The 25,137-nt window shown below is 37.7% G+C and overlaps 1 long non-coding RNA gene across 1 annotated transcript in view; it reads right to left on the bottom strand.

Moving 5' to 3' along the window:
• Positions 1-13,395: 13,395 nt before the first annotated feature.
• Positions 13,396-25,137, bottom strand: part of LOC117243876 — a 113,801-nt gene continuing 102,059 nt past the window's right edge. Inside the window, exons 3-4 of the long non-coding RNA XR_004495825.1 lie at positions 14,796-14,969; positions 13,396-14,003 (exon numbers count right to left, since the gene is read on the bottom strand). This is a non-coding gene — a long non-coding RNA (uncharacterized LOC117243876). The remainder of the gene's footprint in view (positions 14,004-14,795; positions 14,970-25,137) is intronic.

Genomic DNA, 25,137 nt, shown 5'->3' with positions numbered 1-25,137 from the left:
TATTAGAAAATTTTAAAGTATAGAAATTTATTGATACTCTATTTAGTCAATATCCAACATTTAAGTAATTCTAGATAGAAGGGATAAAATCTGGAGAATCTTAAAATATAGGTTAGCCTGTTAGACAAGACTTTGAACAAATTTTAACAAATTATATTTGGATTAAGTAGATCATATATTACTTTATGTCTTATGTTTCAGCTGGGGTCTTAAATCTGTCATAATGCTACAGAGAAGAAAAATATTTTAAGATGGATAGAGATGGGTCAGTTAGGAGAGAAAATGAAAAGTTTATGAAGTTATCTCATATTTCTACACTGACAGAAAAAAAATACAGACTTCTTATGAAAACCCTGTGGCATCTTGATGCAACTATCACTTGAGTAGCATCTGGCAGTGTCAGGTAGAGTTTCTTGAAGACTCAGATCTTTTGGCTTCTAAAATAGTAACAAATAACCCAAACCAGTCTGTTTTTTCTGTATCACCATAGCAGGATTAAACAATCTGCACAGGGAAGAAGATTTTTCAAGAATTTTTTTTATGTATGACACTAGAGAAATGATGTGGCATCTAAATCAGTAATACAAATCTGGTGAAAAGGTTACTTTATTTGCTGTGCGTGTTGTTTAAAAGTAAACACAAAGAATTTGACAATCAGAATCTTCTGTTTATCTGAGAAACTGTACACTGTACATTTCTTATACTTAGAGAGAGATTTCCTGTCAGCATTCATGAATTTCTCTCTTGACCCTGAGCAGCAAGAGAAGCAGCCTGAGATATATTGCAAAGGCAAATGTTTAAAGTTTATATCAATATACACGTGGGACAAAGGTAATTTACTCAGTGAAGGAAGAACCCCCTGCTACATTTAATCATGCTCAAGTACATGGGAAAGTGCCCTTACAGCTGTTGTTTCTCCCTGCCTTTTTAACCCAACTATTGAGAAGCCCTTTTCTTCTCATGAAACACCTTAAACCCAAAGCCTAATTAAACTAGTAAAACAGCATTAAACCTGGTGGGCAGACTTCTCTCCAGTCACTACAGTTTGCAATTAGACTTTGGGTGAGGGTACAGGAAATCAATGTTATGTTCACCCCTTAATGAGTACATAAACACTTCCATATTAAAGGATTATTTCCTTAAAATCCCCACAGGTAGGCAGGGGATTCTTTCACCTGTGAAAAAAACAAAACAAAGGAAAGAAAATAGTGGGAAGCAAAATAAAAAAAATCTCTTTGCCTCACGTGGAAAAAGTATTTCCCTTTCTCCCATCATGATCTCAAGAAAAGCCAGATGAGGACAGAAAAGAACAGTGTATATATACATGTCATCAAAGCAACAAGGTCAGAGCAAAACTCAGAGACATTTTACCTCTTTAGAATCACCTGAACCAGGCTTGTTTCAGTGTATTGATACAATAGATAATAAAGACACAAAGACAAAGAAGTCCATGTTGCCATTAAACACCTTTCACCTACTTTTGATCATCCAAGCAGGAGTGGCTTGGTTAAGGCCAGTGGGACTTCATCGCCTCTGATCTTGTGAAAGCTTGGCTGATTGTATTCTCCAGACAGAAACTGCAAGCCTATATGTTGAGACTTTTAGAGAGGGAAAAGCAAAAGTGAAATACCTGTGGGAGACATTCTGCACAGCAATAGAGACTGGAATCTGCATTATAAATGTTCAATATATCAGCAAAGAGTCACACTCAGCTACAGATCTGCTGATACCATTGCCATCACTGAACATCACTGTCGTTTCACCTGCCATTGAAGAAACCTTCCTGCCCCTCCTCTTGAAAATTAAGAATTCATAAAGCAAGAGAAAAGCTTCTTCTTATAATATGTAATTTGGACAAAATGACTCTCAAGTTTCTTCTCCAGATCCCTGTTTGGGACAGCAACTAATACTTTGTGATCACTAGCATTGTTTACTTCTGCTTTTCAATTCCTTTTTATTCAGTGTCATTTAAAACAGAATGAAGTATTTTCATTTTGGATGCAGTAAAATTAGATGGTTTTATTCTTCCAGAGATATAATTCCTAAAAATGTATAGGGTTGGTTTAAAGAGTATTCATTCAGAGGGAATGACATCTCTGCTGGGTCTTGGGTTTTCTTGGGGGGTTTTGATTAGCGAGGGGCAGGGGACTGGGTTTTTATAGAACAAATTTAAATATGGAAAAGAAAAGTCCTAAAGAGTGCTATAGCTAACAATGTAAATTCACTTTTGCTGAAAGAGACAATATTTAGGTTTTTTTCCCTCTTTCATTATATTTGACATGCTGTCTGTAGACAGTTTAGCTGTTTTCCCCAAAACATAATATGATTGGTATTTTTCTTTTTGTGTGGGTTCATTCTTCCTTTTTCAGAGGAAAAAATCTTTATACTTCCCCACTCCCCCCCTTTTTTTTTGGTCTTAAATAAGGAAAAATATTTTCAACAATGCCAGTTACTCTATCCAGAGGGACCACCACCAACACAAACACACTTTATGAGGGTAACAAGACTAGATAAAGGTGTTTATTCACAGGGAACATGTTACAATAAAATACCAAAATTGGATGTAGTCATTCAAATAATTTAATTTATTTTTAGTCAGTTAACAAGATTTCAATGCTGGTTGCCCTTTAAAAAGCAGTTATTCATGAAACCATACAACTTAGCCATCACAAAAGCACTAACATGGTTAGCTTTCTTTTATTAATGTTATGTGAATTTTTGTTTGTTTTCTGCTTCACTAACATTTCACTAAAAACAAAGTGATTGCCATGTGGTACAATCAGTCCTGGAACAGCAGAACAGCCTTTTATTCCCAAATTCTGAGAATTTTTTTATATCTACAGCCTGTGTTTTCTCTGAAGGGAATTATACATCTTACCATAAGCAGCTACAGTTCCCATAGTCAGTTTGCCTATTGTATGATACTTGGCTGGAAGAACAACAAATTGAATACTTGTCCTCTTTCTATTGCCCTTTTTCCTTGAATGAACTCCTCTGGTTAAAAAAAAGGGAGCGGGGGGGGAGAGAGGTATAGAGGGGGATGTGGAGGTTGACCAAAAAAAGTCACTGCAGAAAATCACAAAATTACTCCATTTTATGTTTCAGAAAAGTCAAAATGCCCAAACTTCTGCTTCAGACACCCTCTACTGGAAAACACCAAGTTTGTATTTCTCCTCCTGATGTAACTGAGCATGCGGAGGAAGTGAGGAAGCATGAATATTTAACTGCCAGAAGAGACATTAGATCATTGTCTTGTGTTTCACAGGAGGAAAAGATCTGATGAATACGTGCATCTGACTTTTTTGACTATGAGGAGCAAAAAGGACTGTTCAAAATCACACAACAACATCCCTATAGCATCACACCAGACCTCATAGATTTCTCTGGAAAGGTACAAATGTCATAAACTTATCAGCAAGTAAAAATAGGGACTGAAATGAAAAGACTTTTCTATGATACACACAAGCTGTAACCTGATTTACTTGCCACACAGGTGTGAATTATTATTTTTTTCATTTTAATTAAATATCTTTTTAAAAAAAACCTGTTCATTTTATGTAATTGTCACATAACAAGTATGATGGGACAAAGCTGCTCTGCAGTTCTATAAGATCACAGCTAGAAACTGCTTGTTTACCCAATGCAGAATTTTGTTCTGTAAGCAGATCTACTCTATCATTAAGTTATTAATTATCAGAATATATTCACTCTGGGCTGAAACCCCTATGTAGCCTGAGTATCTTAACTCAGTGGCAGACAGTTTGCTCTTTTAAGGAAAGGTGAGAACTTTCACTCTTCAGAAACAGATTCTGAGCTATACCTCTGAAATCTTGGTTTCCATTTTCATCACAGTGAAAGAAAAAAATAATAAATTATCTAAGTAGTGATGGGTCTACTATCACTGCTTTAAAATCAACATCCCAATGAACTAGTTGGAGAACACTAAGACATCCTTTTCCTCACACAGCAGTGGCAAGAGACTTTTAAAAGATTGAAAAGGCAATTCTATCAAGCTTCAATATATAATTAATTATTTTACTTTCCAACTCCCAAACAAAATATTAAGATAAACAGCTTGACTTTGTCTCAGGCATTGTTCATCACATTCTCTCCTTTACAATGCTACAGCTTTCACAGTTCTGTTTCTCTTGCATAATGTACCGTATGTGGGGCAGTGAATTACATTTCTTTCTAAGAGACCATGTGAATTACTATTTCTTTCCCAGGACTCAGAGGTGAATAATTGCACCTGTCCTCCTTAAGCAGACAAAAGACATTAAGTAGCAGCCAAATGGAAAGAAAGATTTAAAAAGAAAATCACTTTATAGTTTGGCAGGAAAACAACTCAATCCAACCTTTCACCCAGCTGTATACAATATGAGGATTTCTACGAGTGCAGCTTCTGAAGAAAATGAAGTCTTCAAAGAGAGACTGCCCTGATAACAAAGCAAAAATTGAGGTGCTTTCTAGAAGTTTAAAAGATCCTCCTTTTAAAATAAATCATTGACAATACAAAAAGAAAAAAAAAAAAAAGAAAGAAAAAAGCTCAATGACACATCTGAGTGTTTGCGGGAAAATGTTCTCATTTACAGGATACAAACAAAGAAATAAAGTAGAATGGGGAAACAAATAAAAACACATGGCTTTTCCAAGACCACACAGAGATGCAGTAGGAGAACCTAGCACAGAGCAGAAGTGAAGATGCTGGAACTTCCTGACTACCTTGAGACAGTGTCACAGATTTGTGGTATCATTTAGGTTGGGAAAGACCTTTAAGACAGAGTCCAACCATAAGGATTTTGTGAGCATGTTGAATATAATGGCTGAGGTTTGCTCTCCCTGACTGCTAGCACCTGGCAGAGTGATCTGCAGCAGCTCTGGTTTCAGCAGATCAAGCCATGCTGGCAAGCATCCAGGGACAGGTCACCAGGGCAGAAGGACAGAGACTCAACACAGCATTTGCCTTTGGTGCCAGGAAATTCCTAGCACCTGACCATGCCAGAGAGCTAATGCTCCAAAAGATGAGAAAAAAAGCATGAAAGGTGGAAATACTGTAGAGAATCTCTGCAAAGACCTTTTTAAAATTTCCAGAACCTTACAATTTTTTTCCTCTTGTATGGAAGCTGACTGTATACCCAAGGAAAAGAGGTATTTGTACATAAATGGAAAAATATTCTGCTCATTGTGAAACCTAAAGTTAGACAGACTATTTGGCAAAATCCAGGCAGTCCATCTCACATCTAAAAAGGTAAATGCAATAAAAACTATATTAAAATACTGACAAATAAAATAGAAGTAGTAAAAAAATAAACAAAGGAATGATGCCTTCAGGGGAGATGCCCCTGCAGAAATATTTTCCCAAAAGCACAAATGTTTGTATTTGACATCGTTAGTGAGAACCTGATTCAACATAGAAGAGAGACACTGGTGGAAAGCAAAAAGCATAAGTAACCATATCTGCTTTCAGCTAGAACTTTTGGACTTCACTAAAACACCTCCATCACCTTATAGTTACAGGTTTTAGAAGAAAAGCAAATACCGCCTAGTTATATACTTGGAAAAAATACAGAAAAGAGCCTTGTTTGGCAAATAAGGTACACACTTGGAATGAATGAAAACCAAAGCTTACTGCCATTCTTTTCCTCCAACAGCTGCAGGACCTTGGGTAGAATCCCTTTCAGTGCCACTGCTTCTTTTTCCTATTTTCTGTCCCATCTAGTTACATGCCTTGGGATAGGACTTTCTTCTACAGTATTTTTGATATACATCTGAGGTCAATAGACTTCTTATCAAGGAAGAAGTCAACAGCACTATGATGAATTGTTCCCTGGATTTCAGAAATAAAGCCTGTTATTTTGTGGATCTCTGTTTTTCCTCTAAAAAAACTCCAGCTCCTTCCTTCAAGAGTGGTGGAGAAATACCTTCCACACAATGCCTACAGTCTCCACAAAATAAAGTTCTCCCACAGAAACATTAAAACTGGCCAAAAGTAGAGAAATTAATGAAAAACCTGCCCAAAACAGACACACAGATCACAATGCCTCTCAGATGTTTGTTTTAGAAGAAACCTAGCTAACAAAACCAAGAGCAAACATTTCAGCAAAGGTGACAAAGATGAAAATTTAGATTGTTTAACAAATTAACCATGGTCATGCAAGAAACTCTAGGATTTTGATCTTTATTTGGTCACGTGCTCTCAACAGAGTGCTTAAATCACTGGTGAAACATATGTTAGAAATCATCAAGGGACAAATGATCTTCGGTCAGCATTTGGGTTTACAGTAAAGCAACATTTGAAATTTGTCAAGGGTAAAAAAACTGAAATGTCATCAAAAGAACATTTCAATTTTGACAAATCAATATTTCCCACAGACATGCATTTCTTCCATCTCCCTCTGTTAGCAGAAGTGGCTGTTGACAGTGCTGTTGAATAGCATCCCTGGTGTAAATAAATCCTCAAGGCAAGGAGATAGGTCTAAGTGCAAAAGGAAAATTTCATCCCTTATGCCTTCACTGAATTGGATGGGTTTATATTAAATCAATAATCCCAATTAAAATTAAGAGAGAAGAGAAAGAGCCCATCAGCAAAATTATTTGAAGTAGTATTTGCTCAGACTAGTCCAAAACTCTTCACCCTTGGAGGCTGCAATACAAGGAAGTTGCCTGAGCATGTTAATTATTTAAAATAAAAGCAACACAGTTGCTGGCCTTTTACAATAATCAATCTTTCAAAAAGTGTCAGGTTTCTCCAAAACATGTGACAGGTTGGCAGTTTGTAGTATCTACTGTCAAGCTCTAATACCAGGATTTTCTCTGGAGCCTGAAGGAACTCATCACCTTAACTAACAAATCCTAAAGACAACCTGTCTGGCTTACTGAAAATGAGATGGAGAAGCTAAATTAAAACCATACACCTCCTATTTGCTAAATTAAAGCAGAAAACCAAAACAAACACTAGAAGCGTGTATATACATATATATATAGACACACATTCATGGATACAGACAGAAATGCATATAGTGATATGTATAGGTAGATATATATCTGTAGCTGTAAATTATAGACATTTACTAAGATCTGTATTTACTGCCGCCTACAAGCCTATTTTACAGTCTAAATTTAGGGAATTTTCTTCTCTTTAAAAAAAAAAAAAAAAGAAGAAAAAACCAGCATCTGGTTTGGGTTTTTAGTCTATTGAAAATACTATCTTTCTGTGTCTTCTTCCACTTCATTACACAAGAATAAAATATGTAGAATCAGCAAGAAGATTCCCATAGAGTTAATAAACAAAAAGGTCCCATCCCCAAAATGGCTGACTTTATTAGCATTTGGAGGTGATGAGAAACTTTCCAGCAGTAGTTATTTTACCAATAAATCAGTGCTGTGGATATATCTGTATAAGCACTCTTGGTAATTTCAGAGATCTCAATTATACATCCCATGAAGAAATCTTTCTTCTTGAAAATAAGGACACTAGTTATATACAGGGGATTTTTTCTAATCTTGTTAGTATTAACTGTTGAGAAAAAAATATTTTGTCCTGTGTTCTTTGCAGAAAATTTGACTTTTTTCTGTTAAATAACACACAGGAAACAAATCAATAAAAGGCATCAACAAACATCAACTACAAAATTCTTAACTTAAGATTAAGAGAAACAATGGCAAAACATAATATGTGTGATGTGTGAGTAGAGGATACTAGAAAAAATAACATTAAAATAACATTTACACATTCAAACCAGAAACTCCTCAAAATAAAGTTCTCCCACAGAAACCAAACATCTCTAAACTCACGTGAAACTTCTCCATTTCCCCAGACTTTCTGAAAAATACTTGTTGCAAGTCAGTGGAAGGGTTTTGTGTTATCAGTGTTCTCCCTCCCCTCTGAGAGGCACTGCCCTTTTGGAGCAGTGCATTCAACTTCAAATTGTAATTGCCATCCATCAAAAGTACTCCAGAAGGGAAAAAGTCGCTTGCTCAACCTGAACCACCGTGGCCAGTGGCCTTTCACACACTTCACAGATCCGGCAGGCAGCATCCACAGCACTGTCCTTTGCAGGAGCCGAGCAGAGCCACAGACAACATCTAACACAATTATTACAGCATCATGTACACATTTTTGAATAAAACTACTCTTTGAGGAAAGATACAGTAAAGTACTTTGGCTACAGTTCTATATTGCTGGTGACTTTTCTCTACAACCCTTTGCTAATGTTCCATTTCAAAGCTTAATACACAAAACAAATATGCTGGATAACAAACGCTGAATGTAAAACACATTGGTGGATTTTGTGATTTTTTTTTTAAAGGCCTGGCCAAGTTTTAATGGGCTGTCACACACGAATTATTATGAAAGCACTACAATGAACTGAGCTGATAAGCTGATCTGATCAGAATTAACTGCATGTGATTGCTGCTTTGAAAAGCTGGCCTAAAGAGGCAGCATTGAAAGCAATCTCACAAGTCACTGGTACTGCTTGCCTCAGCTATAAGTAAGCACAGATGGTGAGAAAAGTTAATTAAGAGACATATTTGTTTGGGGGTTTGAAATTTCCACCCTCTCTTCTCCAAAGGAGCCAAGCCACAGTGAAATGAGTTTTACGTTTGTGGCCTAATAAGTTCGTGTTTTTGAGGCTCTGTTCCTGTAGATGGAGGTAATAGATAAACAGAATAAATAATTTATGTCAGCAGTTAGCATATGGATTTGCAGCTGATCACTAAGCTACTCATTGCACCTGATAGCTACAACATCTCATCAATTAAAAATATTCCTTTGTCCGCAATCCTTCATTACTTTTCTCCTAATCGGCACAGCTTCTCTCTTATAGCTCAACTGATACCTAGAAGTGGAGATGTCATCCTTTTAATTCCCACTTTAATGACTGCCTCTGCGTTTTACACTCTCACTTGTTCTTGCAGAATTTCATAAAGAACATGTCAGCAACTACATAAAATAGCTTGTGGTGATACACTTCTCTTTTTACTTCTGGTTGGGAATTTTCTTTCCTACTTCTTTCCAGACAGTGCTTGATCTTTCCCTAGATTAACTAATGGGGGAAAGCTGGGGCTGTCACCAACTTTAGAAGAACAAAACACATCCTTTATACTTTATATACTGTAAGACCATGACATCTGGCAGATATTTTGCTCAATAGTCCTTCGACAGTGTATAATTTCTTGGATCCATTTCCACTTTTTTTTCATCTGTGGCTATTATAATGACAAGGGTCAATAGTGCCAAAGAAATATTGGCTAGAGAATGGTAGGGAGCAATCTCACATGAAAGGCCCATGAAGGTAAGAAAGGGTTAACACTAAGGACAGAGAAAGCCAAAGCTTCAGAACTTCAAGTGTAATTGAGAGATTCTTAGGGAGACACTTCCAATTCATGCCTACTGTACTATTTATTTCCTTTCCCATCATTGCTGATTATAAGGATGTGCATGTGTAAAAAGAAGTTTCTTCCTCTCTAATCAGACCAGCTCTACTCCACGAATCCACAATCCACTGTTCGTGACATTACAAAATGAATCAGGCAGGAGGCTCAAGTCAGATCAGAAAGTGACAGCTTTTGTTTAAACAGATATCTCAGAAATTAGTGATGACAGGATTACACGGCATAAGCATTTCACTCTTAGCACTGTCTCTTTCTCTAAGGAGAGGTGCAACAGCATTACTCACTGGAAAGATCTTTGTATTAAAAAGAAAAACAATCCAAATTTGATTGCTGATCTGTTTTATTTATATTTCTAGAGAAATAAAGGTCTGTTCTGAATAGGACACCCATGCTACGTATGCATACCTCCCAAATTTAAGGAGAGATACTTCTTAAAACATTATCTTTGCATTATAATATATTGTCACATAATTTGTGGTCTATCTTATGAATTTGGTATGCATTAGTAAATTGCCTCTGTCAGTCTTATTTTGGTGTTACAGAACCAGCTTTGAGTAGAATATTTCACTCAAAAAAATGTATTCCTTAATTAGGTTTACTTTGCAAAGAACAGGATCACATCAGAAAACTAGAGATTGATAACCAACTCCAGCCCTGCACTGAGAACCTTCCTACATCATTCTGCAAAGATTTTAGCCAAAAGCTTGATCTGTCTTATATGTATATAAAATATTTATATACACTTGAAACTAATAATTTGGCCGTTATACATATGTATATAAACAAATTGATAATTGTACCTCACACCCCCAGGTGGTCCCTAAACACTATTATCCCGTAAAAATGGCAGGCTTTCTAATTTTATAAATGTATACAAAATAAGTTGCTAAAACAGTCAATCACTGAGAGCTCACTACAGATGTTAATCCAATTTGTGTGGTAATGATCAGAACAGTCAGTTTACATAAAGCATTACAGCTGTGCAGTGCTGCAGTCCGGCAGTTCTGTCATCAGCAATGAGGCTTACCTACCTGGAATTGGAAATTTTTCCGATGGACTCTGCATAGTCATGCTGACAGTGAGTAAGCCCTTCCATTAGACTTGTCCACAGTGACAGCCTTGCTCCCTTTCTGCTTTTCTATCCAAAGATTGTCAGTGGAAATGTGTAAAAGGAGCTACAGCTCCTTCTACTGGGTCTTAAGGTTTCTAAGATTAAAGATTTTACACCCTACTAGGGCTTGGAGAAGTGAGTGGAAGAATGCCAGTAGTGCCTCATAGCACTCTGCATCACAGGGTTTTTTTTAATTCTGCTTTTCACATTCCAACTAACAGCATAATTTCAGAAGCAATCACGCATTTAAAGAAGCCATAGAAAGAAGTCTGGGGACAGACTGTTGGAATGGGGACTGCTAAGCAAACTGATTGTCTGATCTATATATGACATCTCAGCTGTAACAGCTTGTAAACATTATGTGTAGAGCGCCAAATAATAACTCTACAGATTTAACCAATCATGCTTTGAAGGCTGTCACTGATCCAGTGGAGCATGACCAAATCCTGTTAGAGTGCAGAACAGATTCTATCTGAAAGTCTTACATAGACTGGGTTGGGTATCTAGATAAGGAATTCAAAGACATCGCGCGTGCTACAGAGATGCACACACATGGAGAAATTAATACATGTAGCTAAATTCATCATCCCATGGGCATACAACAAAGGTTTCAAACCTTGCAGGGTGAAACACTCTGTAACAGTTCTGCTTCATCAGAGAGTATCACATGTCCAAATTCTTTCATAAGTAAGGACTGACTTTTGCAAAGGTAAGCATGGCAGGTATCTGAGACTCCTACATGAATATCCAAAGAAAGGCATAAAAGACTCCTTCAGCTGGAATACTCCAAAATTGATGAGATCTGTGTTTGTTTCCTCACTTTACAGATGTATTTCCTTGAAACAACAGTACAGTCTAAGTAGTTCATTTGTTAGAGTTAATTCAGTGGAGAAGATTTCCAAAGATCTGTGAAATTCTGTCAACCTTCCAGCAAAAAGTGGAGAAAGGGAAATGAAGAGAGTCTGAGACTTTTGAAAAAGCATGGGTAGAAAGCCTGTGTAGATGTGAAAGTGCTCAAAGGACACTATCACTCAAATGTTCCGATCTTGCCCAGAGGGGATAATCAGAATTATTTTGTCTATTTTTTATCTTCCTGTGTGAAGAAAGTTCCAGAGAAAATCATGTTAGATGACTAGGTGTCTTCTCCTATTCTGAGCACTACATGATGTATTTTTCTGGCTGCAAGCCTCTGAGTGTGAATGCCAAGAGAATTTCAAGCCCCTAATATCAAAAATCATTTACTACGTAAGGACCATCTACCACATTATCATTTATATTAGTATACACAGATCCTGCAGGGTATCCTGCTTCCCAGTATAGCTAGAAATTAGCACATTCTTGTTTGTTCAAAAACTGCTTTGCACTGTTGACTGGGATGATATGCAGTCTATTTTTCCCTTAGATAACTCAAGGGCTGAAAAATTACCCTGTTTAAACAAAATTCCTGTTCTTTTCTTTCCTAGGGTGGAAAGACTGCTTTTAATGAATGACTGCGGCACTATAGAAAAGAGATGCCAAGGGTGCTCTCTGACATAACAAAATAAAAACTCCACCTTTGGCTCTGACATACTCAGGACCAGCCAGAGTCCTAAGGGTCTCTTAACATTGCACTTTGTAAGATATTTTTTCTTTCATTTAGATTTAAAAAAAATAAAAAATAAAAAATTTAGAGAATTGATTTATTTTTTTTTTTAAGTTATATTTGGCCCAATTAAAATGAATCTTTTTCTGTCTCCTTCAGCTTTTCACCAAACAGTAGAGAAATCCAAAGCTTTTCTCTTGGCACTGTCTTCAGGGACTAATATCTTTAAGTACTTCAAGGGCAGATCCAACTCCCTGACATTTGTCTGCCTTGAACTTGCAAAGCACTTGTAAGTTTGTTAGCCCCCAAAGTGTCAAGGAACTGCAATGATCTTTAGACATATTCCATGTGGGAGGTTTTGCAGAAACAGCTTCATACAGCTCTACAACCTACAACTTGTTCTGCTGAACCTGTGTCAGATGAGGGCAAATAAAATCCTCTGAAGTAAAGCAGATATCCAGTTGAGCACATAACACTTGGAAGATTCATGAATAAAGGAGCTGCCCCATATCCAGCTTTTATTGTTGTCACTTACCATAAAAAGATTGGTTTGAGCCCAGATTAAACAAATTCAAATTAAAAACAGGAACCAGACTAATTCTAACTTTATCATATACAATGAAACAGATATCAAATCAAATGTTAAAGCTTTTTTTTTTTTTTTTTTTTTTCTTGGCAACTTGAACTTCGTTTGATGCTGCAGAAGGGAGGAGCTGAATTTCCTGGAGTGCCTTGCCCAGGCTCTGCTTATGGACTCACCCTCAGAGAATACAGAAGTAGGGAAGGTATGGAAAAAACGTGTGATCACAGTGGTAGTTACTGCAATGGTAGCTAGCTGTTACAGCTTCTTATCACCAGCCTAAGAAATCTGTCCGATCTCTTTGGAGTAGCACTGCAACAGAGCTCCTCAGATGAGATGGTACCAAGAAATGTGCTAAGCTTTGTAAATATTTGAACCCAGGGACACTGAGGGCAGGACTAATTGATCAATCTACACAAAGGATTTATGCAATTCTGCTTTCTAAAATCTCTGCTTTCCAGCAATCAGATAAATTAGCTTCCAGACTGATGTATCATTTCCAGTGACTACATATTAGGATGCTCAAGGAAAACAAATATTGTGCAGCTTGTATATGTACAACATACAGATATTGTACTACAATTCTAGTGGAGCTACCCTCAACTTTAGTCTAAACAAAGGAAAGAAGAACTGTGGAAGTAGCTTTAAAAGACTGAAATTTTAATTCAAATTTTAAGCTCTCTTCCAGGAAGTACAGCACTCTTCTTATATGCTTTTTTGCAAAGCAGAGTTAAAGCTTGAGTCACAGAGGGGATAGTGTTTATTCTAAATGATCAAAGTTAAGGAGCAGTTAATGATTTGAATATCCACAGTTTAAGATAAATTAAGCTGTCATGGGACTCTTTTTGAGCCATCATTCTAAACAAGAAAAATATCTGCGCCCTTCTGATGTCAAATACTTTTTATTTCTTCACAACAGTTTTTATCATTTTCAATGACACCACAATGGAAGTGAGCAAACAGAAGAATCCATAGATATGTCTAATTTATTCTGAGAACTCATCATCTCAAGAAAAAAAAAAGGTAAGGCTTTACAAATTTATTCCTCTCCTTTATTTCAATTACCATGTTAATGTTTGAGACAATTTCTAACGCAAACTTCCAGACAGAAGTCTGTTGGCAGGTAAGACAGAAAAACGAAATCAAATCACAAGGATCTTGCAATAAGACTGCATGGCACAATTTCCATTCAGTACCAAAAGCTGCACTTTCCCATTTCCCTACTGGAATTCACTGTAGGATAGCAAAACTTCACCATGTACACACGGCAGGAGGTTAAGATGCTACGTCCTTTAAGAAGTTCTATAACCAAATGTCCAAAGCCAAGTTCAAATCTAAACATTAAAACAACAAAGTGTGGAGTGGGGAAGAAAGGAAGATTGCTTACGCTAATGAGATTTTCTCCCATTAACACTCTTGGGGGTCTTTCAAAACCAGAAACTACATGAATGAAAGGGCTCTGCTATAAGCAGTCAACAATACCAATATGACAAGACTCACCATCCTGCTATAGTTGTGACCCTTTCATGACTGTCAAATTAAAACACACAGCAACACTGAGCCACCCTTCCCCATTCATTTTGGCCACCAGTTCATGCAATTACAGAAGACCAGTAGTCTTTGCTTAGCAACAAGATTGCATGTTCACTACTGATCACATTAATGATAAAGTAGTGAGTCTAAACAAATCTAATGATGAGAAGAGATGCTCTCCTTCTCTGACTAATCCACACAATTTAAAACGTCTGAAATAGAAAGAATAATTCATTCATCTTACAGGCTCACCAGAAACAGAAATGAGGCCATCTGTAATACTGCTTTTCAGACTATGTTTCTGCCACCAAAACCCAGGCACACAACAATAATTTCAGGCAAACAGAAAGAATGCTAAATGTATAAAAATATATGTATTTGTACTGAGGCATAAAACTTTCACATTTGCTTATGGCTAAGACTCATTCTAATATTTTTTTGAGTTAGGGTTAGTACATGTGAGCTGTTCTGATTGGCACAGACATAAGGACTGCTGGAGAAGGGTGCTGAACCATCAGCCCCTGAGTGTCTCCACCTCCCAGGGAATCACAGAGCTCATTCAGGTAACTGCAAAAAAGGTTTTCATTACTTACAGCAGGATGTCCAGCACAGTAGGTGTAGCTAGCATGAGACTGGTAGTGCAAGCTTGCTCTTGGAAAGGTGTATGTATTCCAAGCAGGTTGGCTGCTATTCCACTGGGAGCTAAAGCCAGGGCTCATGGTCACTCTCGATTTACTGTTTTGGTACGTTCTCACTGTGGAGCTGGACTATCAAAAAAGAAAGAAATGCAACGTAAAAATAGCTTTTAGGGTATAATACAAATAATGCAGCTATAAATCATCATTGTGCATACATATAAGGCCACATGGTCTGGAACTAACTTGAATGTTTCCTGTAAGGAGCTGGGAAAAGCAAAAAATGGATTCCATCAAAGATAACAGTGAAAGAGCTATGTCACTGTAATGCCCAAAAGGAAGAATGATGACTGTTAGACTTCAGGCTGTGATATAAATCAAATGGACAATCAATAAGTGATAGAAGTAAGGGGATGTTCTGAAAATCTGCAGAAGGCCCAATCCAAGATTAATTTTAAAACTTCTGTATCTTTTTATTATAATATTGACATTTATTGAACAACTGATCATCTATGGCCATTTTACAGTAAATGACAGTTTGAGGCCAATGTTTAGATCTATTTCTTGAAGACTTGAAAAAAAATCCAAAATCTTGAATTTTTTTTTTTAAAAGCTCAATTGTTTCATCTGAAAGTAGCACAGACTACAGATATGTAAGTCACATGCATTCTTCCTGTCCTTCTCTAATTTTACTTTAACTGCAGTTTTCTGCTTCTAGCACTTGTTTTACAAAAAAATATTCCTAATAAACATCTGCTCTGATAAGGGTGGTTTATTAGGGCAGCAAAAAAGAACCTATTTTCAAAAGAGTAGAAGATACATAAGAGTAGATGCATTTTTAGCAGGTATTTAGGTTGGTCTTCAAAGACATGCTAATGTACTTTTTATTCCATATTCTGCTCTTCATTTGGGTTTTGCTTGCTTTCTTTTTATTGGCAAAGGTGTTCCAAATTTCACATGCAAATTTACCCCAACTAATTGTAGTTATATAAAACTAAAACTATTCTTTTTAGAGCATTAAATTTACAAGGACCTTGTTTATACAGTGAAAGCTCGAGAAATACAAACACAAATAATATTTCTTAGAAATGCTTATAAATGTCCCTGTTAGCAAATTGATGCTATCAATTTCAAAAGCTATACTCAAGAATGACACTTCATTTATTTTTACTCTCCTTTCAAAGGCAACTTTTATACATCATACATGTAGCATTAACCAAATATCAATATGGGCCACCATCAAACAAGGTGTTTCACACGATCCAAGACCATCCTTACCCTGAAGTGCTTACAAGATAAATGAGAAGGTCAGGGAAAGGATGAAAGAGCAGAGTCTGGTGCAGAAGCATGGAAAACAGATTCATAAACATGACTTTCAGTTTAATTTCAGTGCTTCAGCTCAGTTTCATTGGGAGAGAATTAGAGAAATGGAAGAAAAGGAGGACAGAGAGAAGACATACAAAAAGGTTTCAAGGACACATTCTAGCTGTAAAAATATATATGCTGAAGTCTTTCCAAATTTTAATACTGTATTTAGACAAGCTGGTTGCAGAAACTACAGGCCATACTGGCACAGGCTAAACACACCCTCTTAATTTAATTTAATTTTCAAAAGTTTAAGTACACAAAGTTTGCCTCAGTTATCAATTGCTGTATAAACTTTAAGTTCAAGAAAAGGCCAAACGACTTCCTGCATGTGTTTATTTCCTGTGCCGCCGATTAGGAAGCTTGAAAAGAGCAGTTTCCGCTCACCAGCTCTCAATATCTCGACAGATTCGCCTCCCGCCCCCACCCCTAAGAGAAGGATTCCTGCGGTGTGATTTCTAAAGATTTAACTTACGACTAGCTGAACACAAAGCATATGAATGAACACTAAAACCCACACTAAACTCTCATTAGTCACTGTGTGTGACAAGTGGTTACTTTGTTCTTACAAAAGGCTTTAGGAAAAAAAAATATCTGCCCCTACAGTTAAAGGGGCTTATTTGAAATAAATCTTTTTGTATGAATTTAAATCATGACAAATCAAAGGAAAGAGGTTATAGCTACAGCTAGAAAAAAAAAAAAAAAGAAAAAAAAAAACAACGGAGGAGTTTTAATGTGGGGTTTTTCTTTTTTTTTTTTCCTTTCCCCTTTTACCCTCTTTCCCCAAGGAGCAGAAACTGCATTTTCTTTCCTTTGACGTATTACTTATCTTTCAGATCACTCCTCAAAGACAAATCTTTCTTTCTGGGCCCTGGTAGACTAGCTTCTATATAAGAGATGAAGGCTAGGTTTTGTTTCGGCCAGATCAAGTAGGTTTTTAGCCCTCATATACTTTTCTGAGTACATTTCTCCCCTTTATAAGCATCAGATATTCAAGTGTGGCTGCTTATTAACTCTTCTTGAGAAGGTGATCCCCCCTCGAATATTCTGTGAACACTGAGCTATTCTATCCTAATAATAACTTTGCTTCTTCCTATTATTTCCGATAGGTTTTCATTGTATGGATCAGTGGAAGGTATCTGTGGCTGATGGGATGTAAAGGTGCATTGTCAGCTGTGATAATTGTTAACTGATTATTTTCACAATGGCACTGAAGTCCACTACAGTAAAGAGAGATGTGCTACTGGCACTACACAGACATGTACAATACCTGTTCTCTTATGAGAGAAGAAGAGCAAAAACGAGCCTGTTTTTTACACAGTCTGCCTGAGCTGTTGGACAGCCTCCTGCCTGCTGACTGGTTTTGGTTTGTGTGTCACACAAAATGCCCTCCCAGATCTGTCCCCATGCACAGTTCAACCCCAGCGCTAAATCCAGGCACAGAGATGAGCCCCTCAGCCCTGTTTCTATTCCTCCATCCAGCTCCTACCTCATATGGGGTGAATTAGGAACAGGGAGGCATTCAGAGCACCAAGGATGCACAGGGTGTCCTACCCATGCAGATCTCTCAGGACACAGAGGCATGAAGTGAGACCCCACAGACCCCACTCCCCCTCAGGGTGGCCGGCACCCATAGGAGAAAGGTCCTCGAGAGGAGACCCCTCTGCTTTGAATGGCTTTGTTTGGGGACCACCATATAACCCATAAAAGCTGCTCTCTTACTTCTGGATGACCTCAAGAAAAAACCCAAAACACATAGCAAAACGAAACAAAAGTCAGTGGAGACACTCATGGGATCTTGAAGCAATACAGGTTGTCTGCCAGAACACAGAGATCTTTGCACCACCAGTCACAAAATCCCAGGACAGCCTGATCCCCTCAGGTTTTAGGGGAGAAAGGATGTGAGACCAGGAACTCCAAAAGTTGATGGTTTGATTTCAAGGTGTCCCCTGCTCAACAAAACTCTGCAGCATGGTGAGGAAGCAGCTGTGGGAAAGACCCTGGACCAGCTGGGAGAGCTGGGAGGGGACAGTGGTGCCCTGGGGGCAGGTGCCCGGGTGCTGGCAGAGCAGGGCAGCCCCTGCCAGGTGAGGCTGGGGCTGTACCCTGCCAGACACAGCCGCTCCCAGCCGGCTCCCAGCCTCCCACACACCTCAGGGCCCTCCTGAGCTCTGCAGCCAAGGCAGTGCTGCCTCTGGGAAAGTGGATTTTGGAAGGAGCAAAACGCTGCCTGGGAGTGAGGGGGAAAGTGAGAAACACACCTGTGAGCACCCAGGGGAGAGAAGGAGAAGGGTAAGAAGGCTCCCCTTAGCCCCTGGAGAGCCCACCTGGAGCAAGCTGGGACAGGATCTATTAAGAAACCCATGCTGGAGGCTGCGGAGATGTCCTGAAGGAACTGTGGCCTACACTAGAGCAGAGGATGAGCATGAGGAGCAGGAGAGGGAGAACATCCAAGCCCCCTGTGCCAGCAGGGACAGGAAGCAGGCTCAGGAACAGAAGAGTGAAACACCCTGGGAAAAAGGCGGGGGAAGAAGGGGTGGATGTTGTCATAATTTCCTCTTCCTTCTCACTTATTTTAACTGGTAATAAGTTATTTTTCCCACGTGGAGTCTGGTTTTGCCTGTGAAGGTAATTGCTAAATGATCGCCCTGTCTTTATATTGACCCACAAGCTTTTCCGCTTTATTTTCCACCCTTGTTTTGTTGAGGAGGGGGAGTAAAAGAGCCTCTGGATATGTGTCTGGTGGCCAGCAAAGGTAAACTCACCACAAACTGGCAAGGTCTTGTGGCATGTGAGTTTTTACTCAGGATTTAGAAGCATGTCTCTTTCCCCTTAACTACTGATTCCATCAAAAAAGGAACCACCTCTCTCCATAACCCTAGTGTCTTATTTATAGCTCTTAGGTTGTCAATGGCAGACCACCACTGCCACTTCTGGGACAACTCAGTCACCTTTTCTCAGAAAACTCCTGCAGAAAATTATCAGATTAAAACAAACAAAACCCACCAAACCCAAAACCAGACCAAAAAACCCACAAAAACTTTTGCCCTCCTTGCTGTCTTTCCAGAAACAAGCAATATTGTAAAGCAAGGGGAGAATTTTCTTTTCCTTGAGTAAGTCAGTCCAGTACCTTTATATCCCAAAGGCCTAATGTGATATAAAATTGAGATCAGTAACATTTAAATGTCTAAGCATATTTTAAAGTGTAACTTTTTTTTTTTCTTGTGCCTTAGTTTCTCTAGTTTATAAGTATGGATAATCTTACTTTAAAACTTTTAGAGTAACCTTTTCCTTGTGTTTGTAAAAGATTTGAATATTTTTGGACATCAGCATGAGTGAAGTGGAAAGTGTTATTAGTATTATTACTATTTCTTGCGCTTAACTGCTTTTCGTTCTTAGTTCTTCTAATAGCTGATGTGTGAAGTCTAACAGTGGAAAAAATAGAACATAGTATTTATGGAACACTTTTTATCATCAAAGCACTGTGCACATTTTAAATGGTGGCAATATTTTTGACCAGTGCAACATTTCCAACTTTTAAATAAGTTTATAGTGGATGTGAGAACTAGCAGCCACCCCTTTCTATTCATATGTGAATAAAGCACACGCTTTGACTAGGACATTAAGCAAAATTGATAGTTCTGAAGCAGCCTTGGTCTTCATGTTATCACACCCATGCCCTCCACTCTTTTTCATTACAGTGTCACCATGCAGTGAACTAACAGGAAAACTACATGCTAACTTCTGAATTTCTACATCATGTCAAATGCAAGATTTACTACATCTATGAGACACCTTTCTGCCAAACATTCCAAGATGCTATGATTATTATTGGCTTTGGCACTCCAAAAGAAGGGAGAGGCTCAAATGTTCTCCTCCACTCTACCATTTGGCTAACATTGACTTTAAAAAAAACAAAACCAAAACCAACAAACAAGTGGGATTAAAGAGGTGTAAACATCTGAATTCAGCCTCCCACTTCCTCATCTTTTAAAAGCAACTTTACAGAGCTATGACATCATTTTCTTAGCCCACACAATTTGAGCTGTTTTCAGTCCCCTGGATTTTGATTATAAAATGGTTCTCTCTTCAGCTGCATCTTCTGGGGGTATTTTTCTGAAAGGAATCGTTATTGAAAGGGTATCCACCCTCTTCCCATATCCCTTTTTGACATCCCTTATTTTGGATGCTAAAATGATTATAGAAGATGGGAAACGCCAAGGAGAGAAGAAATTATCTTCTATTCTGGAGATACTGCTTCCAGGAACTCTATATGCCTGTATTTGGATCAGACCATGATGCAAAGCACAGACCTATGCTCTTAAAAGTTTGGAAGCTTTACAAAATACTACTGGTTCCCATAGAAATCAAAGGTTTCCTATAACCTGTAAAAGTAAGAAATGAAAATAGCTTTTTTGGAACATTATTGCATGAGCTAAAATGTTGTGGGTTTTTTTACGCTCAGAGAAAATATGAAACTGGCACACCAAATCTGAAGTTAGTTCATCACAAAATCCACCTGAGAGACCTTAAAGATTTGGGAAATTGAAGAGCGAAGTTTTTTTTTTGTTTTTTTTTGGGGCTTGTTACAAAAACTAAACATGGAAGAGATTGCAGATTGGTTTTGGGGTTTTTAATGGCAGAAAAGAGGAATTCTGTGCTGCTACTTTTCCCAACAATCATTCACTATAGCTTGCAAATCTTTTACAGTCTAGGACCAGATTCCATCTGTTTCAGTAAGAAATGAGTTTTTAGTATTAGGCCATTGCAGATTTCAAGTTTATCAAGTTTGTCTCATAAGCTTTAAAAAAAAACTTCAGAGACATGACCAAATTTGAGAGAAACATTGTTTTTCCAGACGTGGGATTGAAACTCAATATGCTCTACCTGGAAAAACAGGATCAACTGAGAGAAATAGCATTCCACTGAAACCACAGAGAAATGATGAGGCTGTATTTCATACCTCAGCATAGATGTAAGGTTACAGCCCATCCACCAGATCCAAGAGCACTGTGCGCTTGCCCACATCACGCCGAAAGTCAGGATGTGCAGCCCTTCTGACCCCTCCCAGTAAGTGAGAGAGGAATGCTCTCCGTGGGATAGCCTTGCTTGGCAGACAGGCTCCTTGCCAGCCAGGTGAAGGGGACCCAGGTCTGCACAGCTGGAATACTTTCAGCTGGGGCCCTGTACAAATGCTAAGCTGAGAGACTTTTTAGGATAAGTCTCAAATAACTCAAGGAATGTATTCCAGAAAAAGAGCTTGCCATTCATTATTTTCCCCCAGAGTGATTATGCCTTGAAAACAAAATATATATGGCTTTCACACTTTCTGGTTAGAATTGCTGTCATTTCCAGTGACAACACTGTAATTCATGTTGTACTTTTAACTGTTACTTGAATCCCAAAAGCATTTTTTTCTCTGGGCAAAATATGAAACATTGCTCTTGTAGTTACAAGAGAGCGAGCAAAGGAGATGAAAAAATGAAGGCCTTCACAGTTTGAGGAAAAGCCCATGAAGAAGCTGGTTTTCTGCCATCTTAACATCCATACCAGGGGAAAAAAACTAGTAATAGGAGACAGGCCAGTGGTAATCCAGATTAAATCCTTAAAACCTCTTGGCAACCTGTGTGGGACACACACAAAAAAAAGTTGCTGTTACCTGGTGGTTTTCTAAGCAACACCAGCATTTCTTAGCAGGCAAAGTCAGTGCGAAGGCCAAGAGTCTCAAGAAATGCTCCTCCACTTCAAACTAATTTCTCCACAATAAGAAAAGGAATTTTGCATGTATAAGAGATGCCTCTAATGGGTTTGTTACCCATGTAGTACCAAGCCATAGGGAATGGGGACATTCATGCTTCTGGACCACTCATTTGTATGTCTTCCTTCCACAGAAAGGAAAATGAAAGGTGGCTTTCCAAAATGTATGCTTTTCATTTGTTTATCTTTGTTACCTTCTTTTTTAAAAATAAACTGGGATTAAAATGTATTTCTGCTAGATAGGATTCTTTTTGGTCTAGTTTAAACTCTTGATTTACTTTTAAACAAAGTCAATATCTTGACTCCAAGTAAGGCCATGTCAAAGTTTCTTCTTTTCAGAATATTATTTAGTCAATATATTATGATAAATTTAAATCATAACATCCTCAGAAGGACTTTGAATATAACTTTCTAATGGTAGCTTGTTAAGTAATTATTTTCTGAATATAAATCACAGTGGCATTTGTTAAACTTACTCCAGCCTTTTTTAAAACATCATGGTTACAATTTACAGCAGTGAAGCATTGTGTTCACCCAAGATAAGCAGGCACTGAGTGTTTCTAGTAAACTCTGGTAAGATAGCACTGGCTAAGACCATTTCACAGATGATCTGAATACTTCTGATTTCTAAAGAAGTCACCCACATAAAATAAACTACTCAATGCAATCTCCTATGAATGCATATACAGCCCATCTGTACAGAGAGACTGGAGAAAACTGTGTTCTACCAGCAGTTGTTGAGCACATAAGTCACAGAAGCAAAGAATTTGTTCTAGATCAGAAAGTCTGTTGGTGAACACTATTATTAAGGATATTTGTTGATTACATTCAAAACATATCACTGACAGATCTCCACAGTAATATTTTTACAAGGTCTAAGAATCCCTGTCTCATTTGTGCCTGTTGCCACTCTTAAAAGAATTTTCTGCAAAATACACAGCAGTATTTGGGACTTATAGCATTCCCTTGGTAAACCAGAGAACAAAACAGGGTGCTGCAAAAATTGAAAAAAAAAATAATTATTGTTGTAAATGTATTTCCTTAGGATCACATTTCCAAGTACACAGGGCTCTTCTATCAATTTTGCTGTAAGTCAACAAACCACTTATACCTACATCTTATTTTTCTGTGTAACACTAACTGCAACACGAGTTCAGGAGCTTTACAGAGTAATGGCTGATTTCAGCATTTACCTGTCTTCCAAGTTGTGACTTCTTACAGAGAGCTATCCTTTGTGAATCTCAATATTTTTTGATAGTTTGAGGAGAAAAATAATTATTTCATTAACACTTGAATTCCTTCCCCTTTTACAGTACCCAAGGGTATTTTTCACTGTCTTCTGCAGGATCTTAACATTTTTTCTGATGTATCTGTTTACTTCATGTATATTGAATTACTCCATGAACAATAAATCAACCACTGTCTAGGATACAAAATGCATTTTCCTCACACAATATCTGCAATACACAGCTTTTTTTGACAATCCCAAGAGTAACAACTGGCTGACAATTTAAGCAAATCTGAAACATTAACCAGTGAATGCAATCCAGACTGAGATACCAGGGAAGAGGGATGCTTATGAACAACTGAAATATGTCCGTGGCACAACATCACTGCTGATACAGATGATAAAAAGTCAAATTTCTTTCCTTGGTTGCAATAGGGCAAGTGTTGATTCCAGCACCACATGCCTATTACAAGCCTTCATGTACACAAATTTACTGAATGCAGTGCAGTTATGAAATACATTTTGCCACTGGGAAGATTTCTATAAATCCTACAAAACCAACCAGTGTACCACTCTCCCGCTAACTCCTGTGGATGGGCTTGTATGCTTTTGTAAACCTCACCATGGGATTAGGACATTTATCAAAGCTATGATTTCCTTCCCATAATGTTATATCTATTGTATAGCAGGAGTTCTGCAGGTGCATGATTTATCCATCCTGTCATTAGCTACAATACCCTGCAAACAGTTTTTATTTTCTGCTGGAGAAACAAATACTCCTCCCATAAATTGTTTTACTGCTGATTGGAGAACAGGCTCCCGCTCCCTTGACAATAAAACAGCTTGCTTTCTCTGACCATGGAGTTCTAATTTCCAGCACAACAATCTGAAGCTCAGCGCCATTTCTTATGGAATTAAGTAACATAGGGAAAATTATAGCTCACTTTTCAATATCACGCCTGAACTCTCATTATCTGTTAAGCACCAACACATTTGATCACTTGAGGGACATTACAGACAACATAGCCCTTAAAGATCCAACCAAGGGAACAAAGGAGGATGAAGCAAAAGGCAGATAAATAGAACAGACGAAAATCATCTTTTTAAATTAACGTGAAAACCCAATATGAATTTTGCTACTTGAATCAGGATTTGCCAAAGGTTTCAATTGGGCTGAAAATGCTCAATGAACATCTTTAAAAAAAGGAGCAAACTGGATAGCCAGGAAATCCAGAAATGAAAAGCTATTTCTTACTCAGTGAAATCATACTAAGTCAGACCTTTCACTCAAATTAATTATTCATAGAACCACATATATTGTATATGACACATCTGAATGTGAAAAGGCTAATATCCTTGTCTTTTCCAGTACTCAACTGATCCATTAGAAATGTAATAGTCAGTCTAACAATTCCATTACTTCAGTGGGATAGACAAAAAATAAAAGAGAAAGCAGAATGGACTATAAAGAGAGAAAGAAAATAAGAAGTTTTCAAGACCAGTTCTCAGGGTATTCCAAATAAACTTCAACTGCCTCAGATATCTGTTAAGTATCAAATACGGAACAGAGGAATGTGCACACAGGGCTACAGAGCTGTCTAGAAAAGCTTCTTTTTCTTCCATTAAGCTTTGGGCACTCATACTGGAGAAGAGAGAAATTATTATCTTATTAAAAGGGATGAGCAAATTATAAGTCGGAAGTTGATTATAAACGGTACGAACTCAGTGTAGTGAGGACTGGTTTTCAGGACACATCAATACACAGTTACAGATTTCATTAAAAAATAAGTAAATCTCAGTTAAAATGACATTAAAATTCCCAAAATAAAAGACAATAGAAATACCTAAGAGATAGTGTGCTAAGGAATGCGAGCTTATGATATTTGCTTAGCTTTGCTTTTATTCCCCTGGAAGAAAAGGAAAAAAAAGGCAATGAAAGGCTATTAAAAT

This window comes from Parus major, chromosome 2 (assembly GCF_001522545.3).
Source record: "Parus major isolate Abel chromosome 2, Parus_major1.1, whole genome shotgun sequence".
Taxonomy (NCBI): Eukaryota; Metazoa; Chordata; class Aves; order Passeriformes; family Paridae; genus Parus; species Parus major.
This window is presented reverse-complemented; position numbering and strand designations above follow the sequence as displayed.